This window comes from Octodon degus, unplaced genomic scaffold (assembly GCF_000260255.1).
Source record: "Octodon degus isolate 3935 unplaced genomic scaffold, OctDeg1.0 scaffold00011, whole genome shotgun sequence".
Taxonomy (NCBI): domain Eukaryota; kingdom Metazoa; phylum Chordata; class Mammalia; order Rodentia; family Octodontidae; genus Octodon; species Octodon degus.
Window position 1 is genome coordinate 15,620,852 of NW_004524587.1, and position 7,279 is coordinate 15,628,130.

The 7,279-nt window shown below is 44.2% G+C and overlaps 1 protein-coding gene and 1 pseudogene across 2 annotated transcripts in view; both read right to left on the minus strand.

The window, feature by feature from the left end:
• The window catches only part of LOC101581730 (cocaine esterase-like), a 321,818-nt gene that overhangs the window by 255,943 nt on the left and 58,596 nt on the right, over positions 1-7,279 (minus strand). The gene's annotated exons all lie outside the window — the stretch shown is intronic.
• Positions 2,728-7,279, minus strand: part of LOC101588159 — a 24,653-nt pseudogene continuing 20,101 nt past the window's right edge.

The window sequence follows — 7,279 nt, forward strand, 5'->3', positions numbered from 1 at the left end:
TCCCAGCTTAGGATCATGGTCTAAACTTCTAGATGTTAGACAGCCAGTACAGTGACCTTCCTAATCGCAACACCACTGTCCACAGCTACTGTCCTGATATGCTTCCCCACTAGTGCATCATCTTAATAAAACTCTGGTCATGGCCAAGGTAATAGTAACAGTGCAAAATGTAAAAAGCACTCAGAGGGCTGGCCAAATAGCTCAGGATGAAAGCACCTGCAAGCAGGTGCAGGGGACGGGGTTCAATCCTTAGGCCTGCAACGCTGGACCCAGCCCCGAGGCATACTGAGAAGGTGAATGAGACTTGGCATGGTGGTGCGTGTAGGGAGCTGTGTGTAGCCGCGCCCTAGGATGGCGCCGGTTTCCGCCTTCCACCCCCTCAGGGGGTGAGCGCTCCTGGTAATCAACAACTCCATAAAAGGCCAAGGCTTGGGCTAATGCGTTGCTTCCGCGTACCTGGACCAATGGACGGTACACACGTGGTGCCCCATGGTTGGAAGCCCTGAGATTTATAAGCTAAGAGCAGGGGCCTCGAGGGGGAAGAAGGCTGATGTAACAGGGCAATAAAAGCTGCGCAGACACAACCAGTGGTCGCGTCTTCCTTGCTGGCAAGGCCGCGCGCAACAGGTGCGCACCTATAATCCCAGCTCTTGGGAGGCTGTAAACAGGTTCATCACTACGAATCCAACATAGTAGTGAGACCCCGAACACCCTGTAGACCCTTCCCTAAAATACAAAAAAAAAAAAAAAAAAAAAAAAAAAAAAAGCACTCAGGATGGTTGTGCATTGGTACTGAAAATTTGCATATATAGTGAAACAAAAAAAAAAGAAAGACACACAGTGAGAAGCACAGAGAAATATAGAGGAAGGTGGGAGCACCGGCAAAATGATCATCATCATCATCCTCATCATCATCATCATTATCCTCCTCCTCATCATCCAGGGAAACTCTAGCAATGTGATGTCACTACCCATCTACTAAATAGAATAAAATTTATGGCCAATCAAGTCCAATTCCTGGTGAAGATGTGGCAGAACTGGCCCTGTCATGTGTGGTTGGTGAGAATGTGAAATCATACAGTCATGGTAGAGAGTTGAGATGTGCGGGGTCTTGTCACATGAAATGCCACCACCAATGGAAGGAAGGAAGTTCTGCTTGAATCTTAAGATCTATGACAAATGACAGAGCCAGTCACCCAGGACTCCTCTTACATGATATTACCCACTAAGCAATGGCTAGCAAGAAAAGCCAGCTAGGACATTGCCAGGTAGCGAGCTGGAGGGCAGTGATGAAGGTACAGGGCCGTGAGGAAAGGTTTTGCAGTGAAAAAGCATTTTGATGTGGTGTGCTGGTGGTTGGACTTTGCAGATATTTATTTACATTTACATAACTATGCAGCTAAAACGGGTGAACGGAGTTGTATACACATTATTTTATGATAAAGCTCTTAAGCACTAAAGTAAAAGAGACACCAAAAGATCTTATCTCAAGGGACTGCTTTGTGCACTTGCAGAAATGAAAAGCATACACACGCATGTTTGCAAAAAGCGCTGCGTAACACCTTCAGGACACACCGAAAGTGTTCATGCCTCAGTCACGGGACACTGAAGGAATGGCTCTTCCTCTGAAGGAATGGCTATTCCTATGACTGGAATAATTTAATCTTTGTCTGCCACCTGGCGGCCACGGGGGGTAATACAGGCATGTCCATCTTTTCATTAGTACACTATTAAGATAATGGAAAGATTGTTGTTTTTTTTAACTGAGGAAAAAAAGTATATATTTAGCATTAGCCAGCTGGACTCAGTTTAGATGATCTAAATTTTGTTGGCAACATCTAATGCATCATAATCAGAAGCCAACTGAACATATTCCTTCTTCTCTTCATCAGGCCTGGTTAGGTTATTGACCTTGGCAACATCGATGTCATAGAGTTTCTTTACAGCTTGTTTGATTTGGTGCTTATTGGCTTTGACATCCACAATGAACAGGAGTGTGTTCTTGTCCTCGATCTTTTTCATGACTGATTCTGTGGTCAGGGGGAACTTAATGATGGCATAGTGGTCAAGCTTGTTTCTCCTGGAGGCGCTCTTCCTAGGGTATTTGGGCTGCCTCCAGAGCTGCAGTGTCTTGAGACGGTGGAAGGTGGGCAACGTTAGTACCTTCTTTTTGTGGCTGTGGATGCCTTTCAGCATGGCCTTCTTGGCCTTCAAAGCTTTTGCTTTGGCTTCAGCTTTGGGAGGGCCAGGGGCTCCCTTTTTTTTTTCGGTACCAGGGATTGAACTCAGGACCGTGTACTTGCCAAGCAAGCACTTATTCTACTGAGCTATCTCCCCGGCCTCACAGGGGCTTCCTTTTTTGCCTGCAGCACCATCTTGATAAAAAGGCTCGATGGAAAGACTTTTTCCATGGGCAGCCAGTGTCTTGGAAGAAAGTGGGTCAGAGACAGAGGAAGTAGAATGATTGGAGTCCCAGGGCTGGGACAAGACTTTAATGACCCAGAGAAAGTTCTTTGGGAGGGCCGGCTAAATAGCTCAGCAGATTAAAGTGCCTGCTTAGCAGACACAGCAGCACGGGTTTGATTCCCCTGTGTGCTGTGCCTGCCCTTCCTTTGGGGCATGCTGAGTCAGGGATTGAGACTGGGCATGATGGTATGTACTAAATACAAAAAAAGAAAAATCTTTGGGAGAATAAACAGATAGATTGGCCACAGAATGGCTCCCATGTACAAGGACACAAAAATATATGACAGGCATTTATTGGAGGGGCCAAAGAAGTTGAGGGACAACAATGAGGTGAGAGGAAAAATTAAACACATGATAATGAGGACATGTGAAGAATCTTGAGGGAATCAGGAGAATTCAAAGAGAATTCTGCAGGACAGAATCCACTCAATGGAAAGACTCTCAGGGAGACAGGGGACAGGATTTGCTTCTGCTAGACATATGTGGATCTTCAGAACCCCAATTATACTTAGAAGAAATACCTCCCAAATCAACCTCTTGGCAGATCCAGTGATTATGCAGATCTCTTACAGGCGTGGCCCTCACAGTGTGTGCAGACTCAATGAAAATAGCAGCAGACTTAGGGGTACAGGCCACAAAGGGCCTGCCTGGTTCTCCTGGGCAGCCCCCAACTCGCGAGGCAGCGTCTCTGTCCAGAACTTCAGCCTAGAGGCCTTCAGGGCATGGCCCACGGAAGGCTGGAGGTCCAGCTGTAGGTACTGCTCCTCCTGGTCCAGTGCAGGCCAATAGAGAAGGTCCTCGCCATTGGGGTTCCTGTGAACACACTCACCCAGTGGAGGAAGAGATCAGTCTGAAACCTGCACGGCTCAGACCCTAATGCCCAGACTGGTGTCAGGTGGTGCAGCCTATTAAGCCAAGAGACCACTGATGAGAAGAATTCCACATACAGAGAACAAAGGGCCTGCTGCTAGTGTCCATTCCATGTGAGCAGGTCACCTGGTCCTGTTTCCTCACTCCCTCAGACGCAGGGATTGACTGAACCACAACTCTGCAGCCCACCTTCCAGGTCAGCCAGACAGGCATGAGGGATTTATGCTGACCAGGCCCCTCATTATATCCATATAGGTCCTGTTGCTAGAGGTGTTATCATGTGTTTAGGACATATACGCTGAGGTCAACACAGACATGAGAATCCCTGATAGGTTCAAGTCCCCCAGGGAGGTTGAAGAAGGTTTAGCATCTCACCCATTTCTGGCAAAGTTGGCCCAATACTTCACCATCCTACTGTTCAGAAGCTTCTCCTCCTCTGTGAAGTTCACTGCAAAGAGAAAGTGGACAGGGGACCAGTCCTGGTTGACCTCACCCTGCTGCTGTTCACGTACCACACTCACCACCCAGCCGCACCCTCACTCTGGTACCCCAAACCTGCTCCTCCCCTCCCCCGCATACCCTGTATCAGGCCTTCCTCTAGCCTCATGTTCCTTCCCCATCCCAATATCTAGCTGAATTGATCCTGGAATCATTCCTGTCCCAGAAGTCCCCTCCTTTCTTGTGACACTGAGAAGTCATTCACAAAACCAGTATACCTTTGAGACAGTCTCATTGTGCACCCTGTTGGCCATGTCTGAGTGGGGACATGAAAGAAAGAACATGGGTTGGAGGGGTAGGACTTGCACTCTCATTCCAGCATAAGCTGTTGAGACTGATCCCATTTCCTTTCTGAGCCTCTGTTTTCTCATTTAGATCATGAGAGCAATCTGTCCTCAGGTGCCCAGCTAGAGCTCTATGCCTTCAGGGAACACTCACCTGGGATACCCCAGAAGGACGAGCCAAAGATGAAGGGAACCTCATCAAAATGGTCAGCTTTCACATAGGGTGGCCTGCTGATTTTCCAGAAGCTGGGAGGATGCTGGAACTCATAGAAATAGACAATGCTACGGGAACCTGGGAAAGAGGAGCGACTGTGACTTAATGGCCATTCCCTGGAGCACTCCGGCCTCATCTTTTGGGATGTCATGTGAAGGGCAAAGGTGGCAGATATCTGAGTTGTAGGTCAGGAACCCCAGGCTGCAGCAGGAGTAATGGGAAGCACCCTGGGTAAGTCGTGACCTGGATCTTCCCAACTGAGTAGTTTGGACAAATCACTGCATCCCACTCTCCTCAACTCCCTGGCCTGTACAATATCTGTCTCTTATACTTTGCTGTGGAGATAGTTTTATTAGTGCATGTTCATTATATACACTAGTGGGTTTCATTTTGGCATTTTTGTTTATCCATAAAACAAATTTTGATGATTTTCCTCCAGTTATGATCCTCGAACTTTCTTTCTTTGATCCTTGCTTCCCTTCCTGTCTGTATTATTCTCCCTTCTACCTTCAAGTCATCACTCTTTTTACTTTCAGTTTAGTTTTTTTGGCCCTGAGATTCTTCCCATGAGATCAAACATGCAATGCTGTATCTGATTTTCTCAGTCTGCTTATAAACATGACAATCTCTAGTTCTGTCCATTTTCATTCAAATGATGTAAATTCATTCTATGTTTGGCTGAGCAATAGTCTCTTTTTTAAAATAATTTTATTGAGAAACAAATATCAATGGGACAGTTTCACAACCGATGACTGGCACATTTTCAATAATTAATACATTGCATATTGTCATCTTAGTGGTTATTCATTGTGCAAGATGCAGATGATATCCTGTCTCAAACACTATTAGAACAAAACTCTATTCATTGAATTAAGAGAATGGAGCTGTATGTCTATCCTAACTATTTTGAGTATACAGATACAAAAGGGCTGTTCGTTTCTATCCTACTTTTTTGGTTAGTTTTGTCAGAGAAGGGCTTTCCATTGTCATTTAAATATTGTAGGTGCTTGAATTCAGCAGAATCTCCCAATAGAGTCCAGTAGTCCATAATAGTAGTGGGTTTTCTTAAGACTGGCAATGTCAGAAGTTGTTGACTTGAGCTTTTCACAGCTCAGCATATTAATGTGGCTTTACTTTTTATACTTCGTTTTCATGCTTTTTTGCTGGATGGTTAAAACCAAGATAAAGCAAGACCTATATAACAAGAAATGTAACTTTTGTATCTGATAAGGTCAGTCAAATCCCCTTAGGATTTAACCTGAAACCGTATATCGCAGTTTGTAGATCTTTTGTGAGTGTCAGCCATCTGGATGAGCCACGGCCATTGCTTGACCAATTTGCTCTCTGTGGAAGCCTGAGAGAATGTTTTCTCTCCATGTGACTCTCCTTAGGCACACTCTACATCATTGATCACATTCCTCTGTGCTCCCCTAATCTCTTTGATCAGAAAATTTGGGACACAACTGAGTTACATAATGTTACACTATAGGTTCTCCTATGTCCTGCGTCCTCACTGACCTTGGAAGGCTAGGGTCAAAATGTTGGTTGTCCTTGCAGCTTTTCTTTTTCTCTAATTTTGGTCTGCAAACTTAGGTTGTTAACCATCCAAAAGAAAAGCTTATCAATATTACCCTACAACATAGGCAGTTAAGCTTAACCTCACTATCTGTCTGAATATCAAACATCTTAGGCATAACATGGAACAGGTATTTTCCATCAAGTATTGATATGTTAAACTTTAAGTCCCTACAGAATATGAAGAAAAAAATTAAAACATATTTTAAAAAATAGGAATAAACAGTTACACATTTTTACACAGAAATTTAGAAATCTAACCATATACAGTGTGGTAGCAGGACAGTCCTGTGACATTTTTTTTGTCTCTTGTTTTCATTTACTACCCTTTTTTAAAAAACAAACATTTACTTGAGAGACAGTATGGAAGTAATTGGTTTGACATGACAAGAAATATGTATTTAGAAGACCAGAATGACAGGCATTCCAAGCATGACTCTACCATTACACATTGCTACCTTCAGTGCAGTTGCTTAGTTCACAGGTATCAGCATATATAGTTAGTGAGGGTGAGAATTCTACCAATTAACTGCTAGCTTCAAAAACGTGCTACAGATTCTTAGGATCATTGCCTTGCCCATCTTGTGCATATAAATGTATGACTTTGCCCTGTCATGATTCCTAGCTTTTCTCCTTGCCCTCTCTTTGATGTCTAATCCTCAAGTTCTCAATTTCTTTTTAAATGTGTTATGAGTTTCTATTTTTATTTCTTCCTTTGAGTTCTTATACTAGGGAGACTATATGATATTTACACATGTGGGTCTGGTTTGTTTCACTTATGAGTATGTCTTCAAGTGGCGTCCATTTAAATATAAGGTGCCTATCACCTGAGGAATGGATGAAAAAGAGGTGGTATTTTTATACAATGGAGTATTACTCAGTATCTATATTTAAATGATAATGCTGATACAATGTACTGAAATTTATGAGATGAAATCCAGTCCTAAGAAGGAAATTTATAGAGCTTAATTCTCATATCAGAAAAACAGAATGAGTTCAAATCAGTAGCTTAATGCTGGACCTCAAACTTTTAGAAAAAGAAAAACAAATCAAAGTCAAAGCTCAATGAAGGGAAGAAATTATGAAAATAAGAATAGAAATTAATGCAAATGAGACTTAAAAAATACAAAAAATCAATGAATCAAAGGGTTGGTTCTTGAGTCCTAGCCCAGGTCCGGTGAGTGTGCAGAGAGTTTCCTGCTACCCTGCGCCGGCGGGACCAGTCCCAGCCCAGGGGCAGTGTGGGCCGGACCCTCTCCCACCCCCTCCGGCGGCCCCCCACCCCTCCGCTGTACCTCCCCCATCCCTCCCGCTCAGTAGGAATTTCTGCCGAATTCCGGGAACCCCCAGACCCAGTCCTAGCCCTGGTCCG